At 38.2% G+C, this 19,555-nt stretch overlaps 1 non-coding gene across 1 annotated transcript; it reads right to left on the bottom strand.

Moving 5' to 3' along the window:
• Positions 1-373: 373 nt before the first annotated feature.
• TRNAI-UAU lies at positions 374-446 on the bottom strand. The gene has a single exon. It is a non-coding gene; the product is annotated as a tRNA-Ile (tRNA).
• Between the last annotated feature and the right edge of the window lie 19,109 nt (positions 447-19,555).

The following is a 19,555-nucleotide window of genomic DNA, read 5'->3' as shown; positions in this document are numbered from 1 at the left end:
CTACCCTTTCCAATCTGGTGGCGAACTAAGCACATGCCAATTATGATAATGTGAGCTTCAGCTTTGTGGAATGGCAGGCTGATACACTACCCTTTCCAATCTGGTGGCGAACTAAGCACATGCCAATTATGAGAGGGGAGTATAGGTCCATGCAATTACCTGAAACTATTTTTAACACGGGGTGAGTATTAAAAATATTCAATAAGATTGTAACAACCCTAAATTTCCACACTCAAGAAATTTAACTCATAACCCTTACATTTGTAAGGTAAGAACCCTAATAAGAGCCTACAAGTAAGTGGGCTTAATGAGCTCATCCCATAATTTGTTCGTTTACGCGATTGTTCATTTAACCGGGTGACTAAGTTTTGATTGGATCTAACGGGGCTCGAACCCACGACCTTCGGCTCATAAGACCAACGCTCTAACCAACTGAGCTAAGAACCTTGAATGTTTTTCTTAAATAAATGTTTGAATGAAAATAATATTCCTCGAACTCTTTTTTTTTTTCTCCAACTTTAATTGATAAGAAAATACATTGCAGAACTCAAAAGGGTTTTTCTACCCTCTTTTATAAAAGAATACCTATTCAAATAACCATCATGCATGACCTTCCTATCAAATTGCGAATGTCGGCCTAGCAATATGCCTCCAGCAAGTATGGGTAGCACATCACAAAGAACTTTATCTTTATGTTTCCCCTAAGTAAAAGATATTAAACTTGAGAAACTACCTTTATTGTTCTACTATCATTGAGACATTGAAGCTTGTAAGGTTTAGGATGGTGTTGAGTTGGAATTTGCAACCTTTTGATCAACATGGTACTTAATACATTGGTGCAACTTTCACTATCAATAACAAGACTACAAGGAGTCCCCTTGACTAAACACCTTGTGTGAAATAGGTTGTCTCTTTGATCATCAACATTATTCTCCGTAACTTGAGTTTTAAGAAGTCTTCTCAACAAGTGTCAAATGACTCCCATCTTCCAATTCTTCATCATTCTCTTGGTTTTCTTCTTCAACTAGCTCATCCTAGTCACTTTCCTCAGTATCTGTGACAGCTTGTCCATTCTTGATGGTCATGACTCTCTTGTTAGGATCATCACCACTAATATGACAAATTTCTTGACATTTCCAAGATTTGATGTCTCTATTTCTTTCTCGAACCTCCTTGTATTCCTCAACTTTCTCTTTACCCTTTGAGGTCTCAACTTTGTTCTTTTTGTCAAGCTCATACTTTCCTCTAACCTTAAAATCTATCTTTTCAATATTTGCATCCTTTTTCCAAGTGTTGAAAGTTGTAGACTTAGGAATAACATACCTCTTGGAGTTCTTCTCCCAAGCTAGTTGCCCTTCGATTTTGACAGCAAGGTGTAACAATTCTTGCATATCAAAGTACGCTTGCCTATCCACTTGATGAGCAAGTTGTGTGTTTAACCCACCAAGGAATCTGGCCATTATATCATCGTTGTCTTCATCAATGCATGCTCTCTTCATAAAGACCTCCATTTCTTTGTAATATTCTTCAACACTCTTGGATCCATATTGCATTGTATATAGTTTTTCCTTGAGTACTCGAGAATAATGCTTAGGAATGTACATTTTTCTCATTAATAACTTCAATTCCTCCCACATTTCAATTGGTTCTTCATAATATCTCCTCCACTCTAATATCAAAGATGTCCAACATAATTACGTAATCACAAAATTCAGTCATAGAAAGCTTCAACTTTATTTCTTCACTGAAATTGTTGCAATAAAAAACATACTCAATTTTGCTTTCATATTGCAAATACTCTTCTAAATCAGATCTCCCATAGAAAGTTGGAAGCTTTACTCCCTTGACTCCTTCTTCTTCTCCTCTCTTATATTGGTACTCTCTCACTTCTTTTTTGTGCTAAAATTTCTCTACCCCTTGTTCTACCTCTTTCTGTCCCTCGATTGACATCTCCTCCTTCCCCTAGGATTATGTCCCACTAAAAGGGTGAAAGAACAATATCAACACAATGGTTCCAAATTTAGATGATTTAGAAAAAATGTCAATTGGAGTTTATTTGATATTCAAATAAACATGCAAATTGTCTAATGACAAGGATTTATAACCACAATATTAAGAACAATATGATTGGAATTATTTTTTATTTTTTTATTTTTTTTTTAAGATCTAAATATGATCTACAGTAATAAAATGAGAATAAAGTGAGAAGATTACAAAGAAGGGTTGAACTCGCAGCAACAGAATAAATGGACAGATTTGAAGAAAAGAAAAACAATAGCATAAACGAAAAATAAAATGAATTCTAGAGTAGGCCACTAAGATGCAACCTAGGCTATGATATCAAATTGATAAGGCAACCCTAATCCCAACAATTCATGTTTTTTTGGGAGCAAAAACGGTTGAATCAATAAAATTAACACCTCCTTATACAAAATTCGGATAAACCAAGATATAAGGCTAGAATTAGATTACTTCTTAAGATCAAAGATCTAGAGCTCAGATGCAATCTACCACAAGAATTGCATGAAACTTAGAAATGACAAAGATGATGCTCGAATTTCGAAAGGTGAAAGTCTCAATCTGAGATCTCAAATTCATTCATTCACAATCTCTTTTTTATGTAATAATTTGTGCGTATTTATAGTTACCCACAAAATAAATTTTCAATTTTTCAAATGTCCACTAAAGAAGTTAGCGAACAAAATTTAATCCCTATCCCTTAAATCTCCAAAAAAGAAGTCAATTTGACCAATGACTTCCACCCTTTTGCCCATACAATAATTATGAAATTAAAAATAATAAATAAAGTTTTCTAACAACTTATAAATGAAGTGCAAGCAACTTCTTCCCTTTCTTCAACCAGGCAAATATTCACTTCAAATGGTCCTTCCTCAATCAAATCAGCTTGTAACACATGAAATAATGGTTGAATCAAGTCTATCCAATTTTGTAGATGAAGAATGAATGCTTGTTGAATCATCTTGGCCTTGGATCGTGTAATAGGTCCAGTTGAAACATTTGGAACACCGTGATCCTTATCAAACTCATTGTATAGAATACCCCCACTTACATGTCTCTACCTGAACGATTTGGATCAAATCATTTGTAATGATTATAAAGTGGGTCGTGTTAGTTTACTTAGTCTAAATAAAGTCTCACTTTGTGTCGAACTCTGTACTTTATAATAGGACTTTAACTTTTAGAAGTGAGTTAGAGTAGACTCCTTATTTATCATTTCTTTTGTTATATGACTATTTAATAGCGTGGTATTTTCCCATTCAATAATAGAGCATTTTTCCTTCCAAAACTTACTTTTCTCTGCTATTATTTCTTTAATTTCATCATTTGGTATTAGAGCCATAATAAGGGATTTGATTAAAATTTGAAGTAGCAATCTTCAAGATGTCTACCGAAAGCTCTTTTGTGCAGCCAGTCATCCCAAAGTTTAAGGGGCATTATGATCACTTGGCAATGCTCATGGAAAACTTTTCGCGATCAAAGGAGTATTGGGATTTAGTAGAAAATGAAATTTCTGCAGTAGCAGGAGGATCTACATATGCACAACAGAAGAGCATTGATGATCAGAAGCTGAAAGATTTGAAGGCCAAGTATTATCTTTTCCAAGCATTAGATCGTTCAATTATAGAAACGATTCTAAACAAGGATACAACGAAGGACATATGGGACTCTATGAAGAAAGAAATATCGAGGAACAACTAGGGTCAAGCTTGCACAACTGCAAACACTCAGAGTGGAATTTGAAATTCTTCAAATGAAGACAAGAGAATTTTTAAATGAATATTTTGCTCGAACACTTGCAATAACAAATAAAACGAAAGAAAATGGTGAAAGAAAGGGAGACATGGCTGTTTGGGAAAAGATTTTGAGATCTATGACTTTCAAATTTGATTATGTGGTTTGTTCCATTGAGGAATCTAAAGATATAGATACTTTAACCATTGATGAATTGCAAAGCAGCCTACTTGTTCATGAACAACGCATGCGTTCTCACATCAATGAGGAACATGCCTTGAAAGTGACAAATGGAGATCAATCAGGAGGAAGGGGTCGAGGTCGTGGAAGTTTCAGAGGAAGGGGACGTGGAAGAGGTAGGCAAAACTTCGAGAAAGCCATAGTAGAATGCTACAATTGTCCCAAATTTGGGCATTTTCAATGACAATGTGCAAGTAAGAATGAAGTGACAAACTATACAATGACAAAAAAAGAGATTTTACTGATGGCTTGCACAGGTGCGAAAAAGGAGGAAGATGGCTAATAAGATTGTTGGTATATTGATTCTGGCTGCAGCAATCATATGGGTGGAGTAAAGCAATATTTTTCAGATTTAAATGAAAAATTAAGAGATTCAGTAAAACTCAGCAACAACACAAGCTTGGTTGTACTAGGAAAGGGCAACACAAGGCCGCAAGTGAATGGAACAATGCATATTATTACAGAAGTGTCCTATGTTATAGAATTGACTAACAACTTGTTGAGCATTGGACAATTGCAAAAACGGAGACTTGCCGTTACGTTTCAATATGGAAGGTGCAAGGCATTCCATCATGAGAAGGGTTTAATCATAAATACAAAGATGTCTGAGAATCGAATGTTCATGCTTCAAGCAATATTTCAACCTCTACCATCAATGTGCTTCAACTCAATCACAGAGGACAAAGTGCAGCTTTGGCATTGTAGATATAGGCACCTGATAACTCTCTAAAAGTAGAGTCATATCTAGTCTTTTTGTAGTTAATATTGCACTTTTATTCACCATTTTCTCATTTATTACCCCATTGATTCTACTTAGTGAGCATGAAATCATTTATTGCGGTTCAACATGAAAAAAAATATGATTTGACATAAATCAATCTTAATTGTACTTTTAATTGAGTTATGTGGTAAAATTTTAGACATTTATGCTGAACCATGAGAGAGTAGCAAATTTGGAAACAAACGGGGGATGACATGGAAATTTTATATTCACATCCGCCATCCATGTGGGTCATTGACTACCCAATGAGGAACATCCTATGTGGACAACTTATTTCTTTTCAGCCTAAAGGGGAACTCATGCTCAATATAAAAGAAAAAAGAAGACCAAGAGGAGGGTGACACACTTTGGGAGAAAAAAAATCGGATTAGACAGCAGTACCTCTGCTGCTGTGAACTGCTGTGAAACCAGAGAAGAAGAAGAAAAACCCTAATCCAGCAACGGTTGACAGCAGAAGGAAGAGAAGACCAAGAAGGATAGATTAGGACAATGAGGTGGACGTGAGAGCTCAAGAGAAGGGAACTTCCATTGAAGAACGGCAACAAAGCTAGATAAGTCTCTATTTTCTTACTCTCTTTTCTTATTCAATCAATTTTATATGATTAAGATGTGGGTTCCTCTGTTTAATTCAGTTTGTATGGAGAGCTAAACTTTATAGGGGAGGCGAGAGAGTTTTATATAGTTTAAGTATGTTGACGGTATGATTTTAGTTTATTAAAGACTTGTTGTTAATGATTTACATGTGTGTTTAATTAGCTACTTTACATACATAGTTGTTCTCTTATTTGGGAGAAGAGAGGGAGCAATGAAATCTTCTTTAATACTCTAGTTCCATAGCAATGAGACTGGAAGGGTAACAGAAGGGTTAAGAATAATACTTCTCTTAGAGCCTTGTTAATAGAAATCACAACGATTATGGAAATAATCACCATTCACGACCCTCGGAAGTGGGCTTGGAAATCTATTAAAAGGAACTAAAATCTACCACAAAACTCAACAACTTATCTATTTAACCTCTTCTAGCCAAACCTTCCTTATTATAGTTGACTTTCTCATCATTTTCTGTTTTTCAATAGCAGTGGCACTCTGTTTTAGTTTTGTTTAAGTAGTTAAAATCACCAACACCCATTTGAATGTAACCCAACAACTCACTTAATTTTCAACGATAAAATTTACCAAAAGGATAGGTTCCCTGTGGAATCGATAATTTACTTATGACTTGAAGGGTAACAGAAGGGTTAAGAATAATACTTCTCCTAGAGCCTTGTTAATAGAAATCACAACGATTATGGAAATAATCACCATTCATGACCCTCTGGGCTTGGAAATCTATTAAAAGAAACTAAAATCTACCACAAAACTCAACAGAAAAAAAAATAATCGAATGAACTTAAAGTAATCCATCACCTCAAATGCCTAAATAGCGCACCAGCAACCGTCTTGGATCTAGGAAACTGCCNCGGAACCTTCCTTATTATAGTTGACTTTCTCATCATTTTTTGTTTTTCAATAGCAATGGCACTCTGTTTTAGTTTTGTTTAAGTAGTTAAAATCACCAACACCCATTTGAATGTTACCCAAAAACTCACTTAATTATCAACAATAAAATTAACCAAAAGGATAGGTTCCCTCTGGAATCGATAATTTACTTATTACTTTCTACTTGTGATAGTGTATACTTGCACTTATTCTTGTGAATTTTACATCGTTTTATTATATACATCCACAAGCGACCAACACTTGAGCTTTGATGGTTTGAAACCACTAAAAAGAAAGAAGGTGAATGGATTACCTGAACTTAATTATCCTTCAAGGCTTTGCAAGGACTGCTTAACAAGAAAACAACAAAGAGGATCTTTTCCAAAGCAAAGCACGTGGAGAGCTTCACAAGTGCTTCAATCAATACATGTTGATATATGTGGACAAATAAAACCCATCTCCAACAGTAAGAAAAGGTACTTTGTAACGCCCCTAATTTTCTTAACCTAATGAGTGACGTCATCGGTACATGCATAAATCTTTAAACGGAAAATTCAACATAAATAGTCTTAGAAACAACATCAGTCTTACATAAAGGTTCAAAATCCGAACTAAAGATAACTTCGAAACGAAAACATTCAATAACTGAATTAGGAAATTTAAATAAAATGAACGTTCAATGATCTAACTTAAAAACCCAACTAAAAACATAAACGGGTAACTATACCCTCTCTTTAGTCTTCCATGGTAACCTCAGCTCCATCGTTAGCCATACATCGGAGCCTTGCCTTTACTTTAAAAATGAAGGTAGCACGTGGCTTGAGTATTTTATGAAATACTCAATAAGTCACCCCACTATTGGGGTTAGAAATGCAAACACATGCAACATATGAGTGGGACCTAACTTTTGTAAACTTGCCTTAGGTGCTTTTCTATTCTGGGTAGGGTTGGATGTGTGGTATTTCTCCACACGAGACCCATGTACGCACACAGAAAAGTCCCGCATGATATCATGGCGAACATAAATATCGAATTTCATTCTTTCATGACATAAAGAGGAAGTATCCCAATGCAAATGACATACAAACATGCATGAGGTCTCATAACTTACATTACATGGCATATTACTTAATATGAAAATACGTTCCAATTCCATAAGCATTTCATGACATAATTCAGTTATACTACATGCATACAGTCAACAATCATCACTTTCATGGCATATAGTACTAACATATCAATCATAAATTTTCATAACATTACCGGTCAATATAATTCATGTGTCACATAGTCATATCACATATAATATGGTGCATGCAGGGGCCACAGAGCACGCATCATCATACAACACATAATAAACTAATTCCAATAGTAAAGTCACTTACCTCGATGGCCTTGGCCAAAGTCACTCACAACAAGCTAATTCCAACGGTTAATTACGTCCTATAAGAACCACATAACATATTTAAAAACCTTTCATAACATATCCTAGCTAAACCTCAGGTTAGTTATCAAGGTAAACACCTAACATAATTTAAGTTGACTATTAAGAGTCATACTAACCTTAGAATGCAAAAACAAGGGCAGAAACGTCTTTGGAAGGGCCGTAAGCCTAGAAATCGGTATATTGTGGGTATACCGAACTGACAAGCCAAGCTACTGTCAAGCCGAGGAAGTCTGATGGAGGAGTCGAGCCATGTATATATGTGCGAAGCCGAGAAAACGCGCTACAGGCGTGTGTCTATGTTGAGCCAAAATGAATGCAGATCCTATTTGGGTCGAAAGCAACTACAACTCGTGTCTTCATATGACCTGAGGGCTGGAAGCAGGAGTTGTGTCCGCGGGTATCCGACCCGATCCGGTGCTCGTCTTCCAAACCCGCAACACCCTAAAACCCTAATCAACGATGCGCCGACAACAACTTCTCGTTCCCATGTAGCCTCCTCCATTGGTTGGTTTCTCCACCATACCTTGACAAATGCAATGTCTTTTACCTTGCAAGCCAAAATTCCCAATGGTTTTTCCTCATAGCTTAAGTCTTCTACTACTTCTAGAGCCTCATAATCTATCACATGTGTTGGATTGGCCATATACTTACGAAGTACAGATACATGAAATACTTGTGTACAGTTGAGAGCGATGGTGGTAGGGCTAACATATACGCAACGGGTCTGATCCTCTCTAAAATTTCAAAAGTTTCTATAAATCGAGGACTCAGCTTTCCTTTGCGTCTAAACCTTAGGACTCCTTTCATCAGGGCCACTTTCAAGAATACCATGTCACCCACTTCAAACTCTAGATTCCTCCGTCTTGAGTTCGCATAGCTTTTCTGTCTACTCTGAGTAGTGCACATCCTTTCTCTGATCTTTTGCATCGCCTCATTCGTAACTTGGACCAATTTGGACCCACCAACTCACGTTCCCCTACCTCATCCCAACACAATGGTGTTCTGCATCGTTTTCCACATAATGCCTCGTATGGAACCATGCCAATTGTCGCCTGATAACTATTATTATAGGAAAATTCCATGAGATGCAGCTTCGAATCCCAACTACCAACGAATTCAAGCACACAGACACGTAACATATCCTCTAAACTTTGATTTAAACGTTCTGTCTGTCTGTCTGTTTGTTTGTCAATGAAACGTTGTACTGAAATCCAAGCGAGTGCCCAACGATTTCTGGAGTCCGCGCCAAAAGGTGAAGTAAAACGTGGGTCACGATCTGATACAATTGACACTGGAATTCCATGCAATCTGACAATTTCATTCATGTACAATAGTGCGCAATTGTCTATTGTGTAGGTGGCCTGACCATGTAGCCCTTTAATGTTCTTGGTAGCCCTTTAATGAAATCCATGGCAATATTCTCCCATTTCCATTTTGGTACACTGAGAGGCTATAATAATCATGTTGGCCTCTGTCTTGGTGCCTTGACCTAATGGCAAACCAAACATCTACTTACAAACTCTGCGATATCCTTCTTCATTCCATGCCGCCAAAAGTGTGACTTTATATCTTGATACATCTTGGTACCTCCAGGATGCATGATGAATGGAGAATTATGCACCTCCTTTAATATTCTATTCCTCTGTTATTCTACCATTGGTACACACAACCGACCTTGATACAGTAGTCCTCCATCAGATGCCTTGGTGTATTCGTCAGTTGGTTTTGCCTCCATCCATCTTATTAAGTATCTTTTCCAACTCAGAGTCTATTATCTGAGCATCGACAATTCTCTAACGGAGGGTGGGTTGTATAGTCAGTCGAGCTAGTTGTGCTTTAATACCATCCACTACCACCGTTATTCCAGCTTGCTCAAAAACTACCTGTACCCTGGGTTTTCTTGTAAATAATGGTTATGAATGAGCTGTCTTTCTACTTAGGGCGTCTGTAACCACATTGGCCTTCCTGGAGTGATATTGAATGTCAATGTCATAATCTTTGACCAGCTCTAACCACCTCCGTTATCTTATATTCAGCTCCTTCTGAGTAAAGAAATACTTCAAACTTTTGTGGTTAGTGTAAATTATAGTATTCTCTCCATAAAGGTAGTGTTGCCATATCTTTAATGAGAAAACCACCGCTGCTAGTTCTAGATCATGCGTTGGGTAGTTCTTTTTATAGTCCTTCAACTGGCTGGATGCGTAGGCAATAACCTTCCCATGTTGCATCAACACACAACCCAAGCCTTTCTTGGAAGCATCACTGTAAACGACATAGTTCCCTGTGCCGTCGGGCATTGAAAGTACTGGCGCAGTCACCAGCCTATCCTTTAGATCTTGAAAGTTGTTTCGTACTCTTCGAACCATAAAAGCAGTTTTTCGAGTTAATTGCGTAAAATGTGCAGTTATTTTGGAAAAATCCTTTATGAAGCGTTGGTAATAACCTGCTAAGCTTAGAAAGCTTCGTACCTCAGTAACAGTGGTTGGACAATTCCANGATATACCGAGCTGACAAGTCAAGCTACCGTCAAGCCAAGGAAGTCTGATGGAGGAGTCGAGCCATGTATATACGTGCGAAGCCGAGAAAACATGCTACAGGCGTGCGTCTATGTTGAGCCAAAATGAATGTAGATCCTATTTGGGTCGAAAGCAACTACAGCTCGTGTCTTCATACGACCTGAGGGTATCCGACCCGATCCGGTGCTNAGATTGGCAATGCTGGGTTAGAAATGCAAACACCTGCAACATATGAGTGGGACCTAACTTTTGTAAACTTGCCTTGNCGCCGACAACAACTTCTCATTCCAATGTAGCCTCCTCCGTTGGTTGGTTTCTCCACCATACCTTGACAAATGCAATGTCTTTTACCCTGCAAGCCAAAATTCCCAAAGGTTTTTCCTCATAGCTTAAGTCTTCTACTACTTCTAGAGCCCCATAATCTATCACATGTGTTGGATTTGCCATATACTTACGAAGTACAGATACATGAAATACTTGTGTACAGTTTAGAGAGGTGGTAGTAGGGCTAACATATACGTAACGGGTCCGATCCTCTCCAAAATTTCAAAAGTTTCTATAAATCGAGGACTCAGCTTTCCTTTGCGTCTAAACCTTAGGACTCCTTTCATCAGGGCCACTTTCAAGAATACCATGTCACCCACTTCAAACTCTAGATTCCTCCATCTTGAGTTCGCATAGCTTTTCTGTCTACTCTGAGTAGTGCACATCCTTTCTCTGATCTTTTGCATCGCCTCATTCGTAACTTGGACCAATTTGGACCCACCAACTCACGTTCCCCTACCTCATCCCAACACACTGGTGTTCTGCATCGTTTTCCACAGAATGCCTCGTATGGCGCCATGCCAATTGTCGCCAGGTAACAATTATTATAGGAAAATTCCATGAGATGCAACTTCGAATCCCAACTACTAACGAATTCAAGCACACAGGTACGTAACATATCCTCTAAACTTTGATTTAAACGTTCTGTCTGTCTGTCTGTTTGTCAATGAAACATTGTACTGAAATCCAAGCGAGTGCCCAACGATTTCTAGAGTCCGCGCCAAAAGCTGAAGTAAAACATGGGTCACGATCTGATACAATTGATACTGGAATTCCATGCAATCTGACAATTTCATTCATGTACAACATTGCGCAATTGTCTACTGTGTAGGTGGCCTGACCATGTAGCCCTTTAATGTTCTTGGTAGCCCTTTAATGAAATTCATGGCAATATTCTCCCATTTCCATTTTGGTACAGTAAGAGGCTACAATAATCATGTTGGTCTCTGTCTTGGTGCCTTGACCTGATGGCAAACCAAACATCTACTTACAAACTCTGCGATATCCGTCTTCATTCCATGCCACCAAAAGTGTGGCTTTATATCTTGATGGCAAACCAAACATCTACTTACAGATCCTGTTTGGGCCAAAGCAACTACGACCCGTGTCTTCGTACAACCTGAGGGCTGGAAGCAAGGGTTGTGTCCGTGAGTATCTGACCCGATCCGATGCTCTTCTTCCCAACCCGCAACACCACGAAACCCTAGTCAATGATGCACCGACAACGATGACATAGCCTCCCCGCTTTCGACAACCTCAAAGCGTCTACAACACCGATTTCTAATGAGCACAGCGATCCCGACGTCGATTCACTCGATTCTGCCTTCAAAATAAAACTCAAATGTTCCAGGAACCCTCAAAATACCCCATGAACCCAACAGCTCGAAACCCAACCACTCGATTTCCTTTTGAAGCTCACGACTTTCCGTTCTCTAGAACACACTAAGACACCAAAGTTAACTTCAAGAGTAAAATCATTTTTAAGGGAAGTGAAGGGTTGTGCATAGGAATATAAAAAGGATGTCAAGACGTTTCCCATTAAGGTATAATTGTCTCGCCAGAAATCATGCATATTTTCCAACGAGAATAAATGCTACAACATAATATTCCATCATTTTTGGAATTAAAAATAAGGAAAAATGGAAAAATATGAATTGTTACATAATTGATCACTTTTACCGATGACTATAGTTGAAAAATATGGGTTTTCTTATTTACAGAAAAATCATTAGCCTTTCATGTTTTCAAGAGGTTTAAAATCCTCCATGGGGGAGTTCACATCACAGGAATTCAATAATTTTGTGATAATAATGACCTACAAAGACAGTTAACAACTCCATACACGTCACAACAAAATGGAGTTGCGGAGAGGAAAAACAGAATTATTATGAATATGGTACACAACATCTTTTAGAAAAGTAACTTCCCAAAAGTTTTTGACCTAACGCAGTAAATTGGACAATGCATGTTTTGAATCGAAGTATAACTTTAGCGTTAAGAATAAAACTTCGGAAGAAGCTTGGAGTGGAGTTAAGCCTTCAATTGAGTCTTTTAGAGTTTTTGGGTGTATTTCTCATGTTCATGTACCAAATAGTAGAAGAAAAAAGCTGGAGGATGAGAGTTTAGCTTGTGTCGGCTTATCGGCTTTATGATCCTGTTTCACAAAAAAATTTAATAAGCCGAGATGTCATATTTGAAGAAAACAAAAGTTGGGAATGAGATGAGAAGCATAAAGAAGAAGTTAGGTGTGATTTCGAATTGGAAAATCATGAAAAAGGGACGAATGAGATTAATGATAGTAGAGATGAGCCTGATATTGATGCAAATCTAGAAGAGAAAGATATTTTCTCTAGTTCTCTAGAGGAAACAAGAAGAAATAAGCTCATCTAGTTCATAAGAAAAGATGAGTAGGAAGACACTGATTTGGATGTAAGACTATGAAACACGAAAATGACTCTTAGAAGAGGATAATGCAACTCAATTAGCCATACTCACATTTGCAGGTGATCCCACTCGATTTGAAGATGATGTAAAGAGTGAGAAATAGAGAAAAGCCATGGATGCAGAAATAGAAGAAATTAACAGAAACGATACTTAGGAAATGACATAATTATCAGAAAATGGAAAGATTATTAGGGTGAAATGAGTTTACAAGATCAAATTGAATGAAAACGGAGAAATAGACAAGCACAAGGCAAGGTTAGTGGTGAAGGGATATTCTCATCAACAAGGTGTAGATTATACAGAAGTATTTGCTCATGTGGCAAGAATGGAAACAATTCGTTTTGTGGTGGCACTTGCAGCTTAAAGAGGATGGTTCATATATCAGTTAGATGTAAGCATTTTTAAATGGTGAGCTGAATGAAGAAGTGTTTGTTTCTCAACCCTGTGGTTATGTGCAAAAAGGAAATGAACACAGGGTTTATAAGTTAAAAAAGGCACTTATAGGCTTTCTACATGCTTGGTACAGTCGTATAGAAGCTCATTTCATGAAGGAAGGTTTTGAGAAATGTTATTATGAACACTCTTTTCATCAAGGCCGGAGAAGATGGTATGATTTCGATTTTAAGTTTGTATGTTGATGATCTCATTTTTACTGAAAATGATAATGTGCTAGTTTCTAAATGTAAGAAGTCCATGAAGCATGAGTTTTATATGACTGATCTTGGCAAAATGAGGTATTTTTTGGGTCTTGAATATTTATTAATCAAAAGAAATATGCATTGGACGTATGCAAAGGTTTGAATGGAGAAAAGCAATCGGGCTCACAATCCAATTGTTCTAGGCTACAAACTAATGAATGATGAAGGAGGTGTTAAAGTAGACTGGACTCATTTTGAACAAATTGTTGGGAGTCTTATGTATCTCACAGCCACTCGACCAGATGTGATGTTTGTAGGAGGACATACAAGCAGATAAATGGAAAATCCTACTTAGCTTCATCTACAAGCAACAAAAAGAGTGCTAACATATTTAAAAGGCACTCTTGATTTTGGAATTTTCTACAAGGGAGGAAATAGTGATCTTATCTCTTACTGTCACGACCCGATTTTCAAGGCTTCGAAGCTCGGACCGTGACCCAAAAGACGAAATCGAAAACAAACAAAAAGATAACAAAATAGAAAGAATAGTAAAATAAAAAGATGAAAATCCAATAAAATTAAAATAGAAGAAAGCTGGGTGTAATTTTCAAATATTTAAAAAGATGATTTAAATTTACAAAAAGGAAATACAATACAAATATAAAAAGAATTTGCAAAAGACTCCAAAAGACCGAAAAGGGACTGACGCTCTGGAACGACCTCCTCTCTGACCGCACAGCTCTCAAACGCTCCTCCACCTCGACCGACACCTGAAAAAAAGGTAGAAAGGAATGAGTATAAAAATTAAACTCAGTAAGCCACCTACATGTAGGCTCTCTTCGCATTCTAACTTAACAGGTTCCCACGGTCTCCTAATTTGGTTCTAGTACATCTGGTTCTAATTTTAGTCCCTTGGAGCTTGCCCCTTGGGTTTCACCGGTTCATCGTCCTTTCATTAGACACCTAGAGGTTCCTTACGACAAGTTGATATGGTCGGTATCTCTCTATGAGGTGCTACCTCTACATGGCTATCTGGGACTACATGGTATCTAGCCTAGGGGTGTGCTGAATACCCCTAAGCCCATATGTCCCCCTATGGGGGGCGCGACCCAACCCGTTCCCTTGCAGCTAATGGGTTGTACAACGTGGGGACACATTTCCCATGCAAAATGGCTAAGAGTAGTAAGGACTGGTCAAGAACCCTATGTCAATCCATGAAGCTATAGATACCGTTCTCACACTAGCAATCTATAAACACTCCTGAGGTATCTTGTTGCCGTGGTAATCTGCTAAGTTCTTAGGGGAAGGTTAAGTCTGGCTAGAGCGACTTATCGCTCCTAACAGCAATTCCTTAGACTTATCATAGAAATGGGCCCTAGCAAATAACGGAGTGTGCATGCAACTGTCTTCTAACATCATAATATATAATTCATGCAAGGCACGCCACCTCAATGGGGCGATGGCCTCCATCAAGCACCCAGAACACGAAGTTCGCGCTCAATGGGGGCGAACTCATCCATCAAGCACCCGAAACGCAGAATACACAATTCCAACATAAATTAAATGCATGCATACGTACGGCGGAAGCTTAAAGCATACAAGCAACACTCAGACAATTCACCCAATACACTAATAACAATCAATCAGACTAATCTCATTCATGGAGAGCTAATTCTAAGGCAAAGGTACTAGCATGCATGCAATCCAAGCGAACCCTACAAGTATTTCTTCCTAAATACCTGGTGGTGACTTACTTGTTAACGCGTGCCCTAGCACTCCTGCACAAATAGTGTGTTCAAGAATACTGATTTTTCTCAATTAGGTCCTAAGTTAGATAAAAATATGATTAGAATTGAAATTGGGATGAAAATCAAGCAGACAGAAGTCGGACGGGCCGGAACCAACCCTCATGTGCTCCCACACTCCGCCATACGTCCTCGCGCAGCGGGAGAAGGTCTACTCGCGAGTACCACACCCGCGCGCTCTCTACTGTACCACACCCGCCCGCTCTCTGCATAGTCATAGTCCAGGCGCCCCAATTCGGGTTGGTGAGTCAGCAGGTGGGTTTGCTCGTGTGGCCTGCAGCTGGTTGGGGTTTGAAGGCGACACGTGTTGCCGTCTCACCAAAGCTACGTAGCTCCGACCGACGCTCAGCACGTGTCCACTGCCTGCCCAGTTGCGTTTCGCCGCTCGCCTTCGAGACATGGCTATCGAAATTTCTTCTCTCTCCGTTCCTGGATGATTCTCGGGTTTCTGCCTTCGGATCAAGGTTTCAGCCAAACTTCTTCAAAGANCTTAGACTTATCATAGAAATGGGCCCTAGCAAATAACGGAGTGTGCATGCAACTGTCTTCTAACATCATAATATATAATTCATGCAAGGCACGCCACCTCAATGGGGCGATGGCCTCCATCAAGCACCCAGAACACGAAGTTCGCGCTCAATGGGGGCGAACTCATCCATCAAGCACCCGAAACGCAGAATACACAATTCCAACATAAATTAAATGCATGCATACGTACGGCGGAAGCTTAAAGCATACAAGCAACACTCAGACAATTCACCCAATACACTAATAACAATCAATCCGACTAATCTCATTCATGGAGAGCTAATTCTAAGGCAAAGGTACTAGCATGCATGCAATCCAAGCGAACCCTACAAGTATTTCTTCCTAAATACCTGGTGGTGACTTACTTGTTAACGCGTGCCCTAGCACTCCTGCACAAATAGTGTGTTCAAGAATACTGATTTTTCTCAATTAGGTCCTAAGTTAGATAAAAATATGATTAGAATTGAAATTGGGATGAAAATCAAGCAGACAGAAGTCGGACGGGCCGGAACCAACCCTCATGTGCTCCCACACTCCGCCATACGTCCTCGCGCAGCGGGAGAAGGTCTACTCGCGAGTACCACACCCGCGCGCTCTCTACTGTACCACACCCGCCCGCTCTCTGCATAGTCATAGTCCAGGCGCCCCAATTCGGGTTGGTGAGTCAGCAGGTGGGTTTGCTCGTGTGGCCTGCAGCTGGTTGGGGTTTGAAGGCGACACGTGTTGCCGTCTCACCAAAGCTACGTAGCTCCGACCGACGCTCAGCACGTGTCCACTGCCTGCCCAGTTGCGTTTCGCCGCTCGCCTTCGAGACATGGCTATCGAAATTTCTTCTCTCTCCGTTCCTGGATGATTCTCGGGTTTCTGCCTTCGGATCAAGGTTTCAGCCAAACTTCTTCAAAGATCCTATAGAGAGTTGTTCCTAGATGAATATATCAAGATTTCAGATCTTGATTCACAAAGAAAAATCGTAGATCTGAGAAAACGTTCAAGATCTTACCTCGTAGATTTTTCCAATTTCTTGATGGAAAATGGGACTCCGGCCACCCACATTCTCTTTTCCCTCCAAGAAAGGCTCCTTGCATCATGATCTTGACCGGAATAGACTCCGACAGTAATTTTCGGTGAGTCTTACGGCGGTTCATTCTTTCTCTTCACTCTAGGTTCTCTCTAACCCCATTCTCTCACTATTTCTCTTTTGCAGGACTCTTCATAGGATTTCATTTAGACCCCCTTAGTGGTTGGAGGGGCAAACTTACCTATTTGCCCCTCTCTTGACTTTCTTTTTTTTTTTTTTCACCTTTTTTTTTCTATTTCTATTTCTCTTTCTTCGAGTATTACACTTACCCAGATAGCGTTTACGTAGGAGACTTAGAAGATCGGAAAACCACTTCAGGTTATCTTTTTTGATAAGTTCAGCAGATGTTTCTTGGCAATAAAAAAAACAACCAGTTGTAAGCTTGTCTACGGCTGAAGTTGAATTCATTGCTGCTGCTTCATGTGCATGCCAGGAAATATGGCTGAGAAGAGTGCCGAACAAACTTGGTCTAAATCAAGGTCAAACAACTGTCATTCAATGTGATATTAGTTCTGCAATTAAATTGTCAAATAATCTAGTTTTACATGGTCAAAGAAAACATATAGATGTACGCTCTCATTTTATGAGAGAATTATCAAAAGCTGGGATTGTTGAGTAAGTATATTGCAGCCCACAAGATCAAGTAGTTGATGTGATGACCAAACCTTCAAAGCTGAATGTCTCCTTGAAGCTAAGAGATTTATTAGGGGTATGTTCTCAATCTGATGTAAGCAGATGCAGACATTCAGTTTAAGGGATGAAATGTTAGTTTACTTAGTCTAAATAAAAATCCCACTTTGTAATTTTTCCTTCCAAAACTTACTTTTCTATGCTATTATTCTTTAATTTTATCCGGTCATATCAATAGTGTTACTATACTATAAACTCTTTAGATTATTACTTGAACACGATCCTCTTGTATGTCAACCACAGACTGTTTAAGACTGCATTAATAACCTTGAATTTTCATACCATGGATAAAAATTAAATTACAAATAAAATAATAAAAATTATGGTTAAAAACTAAATAATTAATTACGAAGCTTTAGGGCATAAATCACAACATAGACCAAGTCTCCCCTTGACAAGTAATCTAACTTGCGTTTTGACTATTGGACATCTTTGCAATGATTGATTGGCTTAAAAGCGGAAGGAATGAGAGAAGTTTAACCTGCAAGTTTGAATAAACTTCCATTTGACTACTTATTTGTTTATTTGTTTATTGACTTCTCGAGTGTGGTTCATGCTCCAAATTTTCTAAAAGTCTTTAATTGGGTCACAAATTGAGTCGAGTTATCAATTAGAAGCAAAAAAATTGTGTCAAAAAGTTCGAATTGAGAAAAAAAAAATCTAGTTCAATTGGACAAATGTCAGTCAACTCGACCTATTTAGTCTAATCCAACTGGACCGATGAGGTAAAGTACAAGTGAATTAGTTTGGGTCGGTTCACTCGAAACATCTTCTTCCTCATAAAACCAACCACTCACCTACGGTGTGATTCGAAATGATTGTATAATGAGAAATTAATTATCTGATTTTTCTTTAAAGTTCAAATTTAAATTTTATTGAGAATTTCAAGAGAATATTGTTTAGAAAATATAAATAATAATAAAAAAAAATTAGGAAATTGGATTCAAGTAAACTCAAGGGGTAAAATAGTCCTTTTGTCCTCCATGCCTCATNGCCCGAGGGGTAGTATGCGCATTTGACTGAGGGTTGGATACATGTTGGATTTTGAGTGNGCCTCATTTAAATGTTTTAATCTAGGAGTTGGATTATGACCATAGACCATTAATTAAAGTTACTCGGGAGAAGACTCAATCTGAATATTTGGATAGTCTAAATTTACCAAGAATCGAGAAGGATTGAATGGTAAGGATTTCGAGTTTTTTTGTTTTAGTTTTCCTTTAAATTTGAGATGATTTTTTTTTTAATAAGCTTGTGAATTTTTTATATGTCGTTCTTGGAGAAATTTCATACAAGTTTCACGAAGAAAGCTAGAATTGATTCGAACCAAAAGTCAGAATTCAGAGAACCACAAGAAACTGCAATAATATGGCTTTCTTCCAATTTTGATCAAAATTATTTCTTCACGTGGTTGATTAGAAATAAATTATAAAAAAACTAATCAATGCTCTACAACTTTGTAAAAAAGAATACTCTACGACTTTCATGAATAAATCATGTTGATTTAGATTATGTAGGAAAATATACAAAAACCCAAAGAAATTAAAAAATAACGTTATGAATCTTGAAAAACAATATGCATAAAAATGAGGAGGACAAACCACCGGAGGACACGTGTCAGCCCGAGGGGTAGTATGCGCATTTGACTGAGGGTTGGATACATGTTGGATTTTGAGTGGTGCAACGTGTCTATTTCCCAGGGGTATTGTGCATGTTGAGAAGATCTGTAACGACCCGGGAAAGAAAGAAAGAAAAAGAAAATAATATATATATATATATATATATATATATATGAAAAGGAGAAAACGAAAAGAAAAAAAAAAAAAAAAAAAAA

Source organism: Cucurbita pepo, unplaced genomic scaffold, assembly GCF_002806865.2.
Source record: "Cucurbita pepo subsp. pepo cultivar mu-cu-16 unplaced genomic scaffold, ASM280686v2 Cp4.1_scaffold000123, whole genome shotgun sequence".
Taxonomy (NCBI): domain Eukaryota; kingdom Viridiplantae; phylum Streptophyta; class Magnoliopsida; order Cucurbitales; family Cucurbitaceae; genus Cucurbita; species Cucurbita pepo.
The sequence above is the reverse complement of the archived record's forward strand: the minus strand, read 5'-3'. Positions and strand labels throughout refer to the sequence as shown.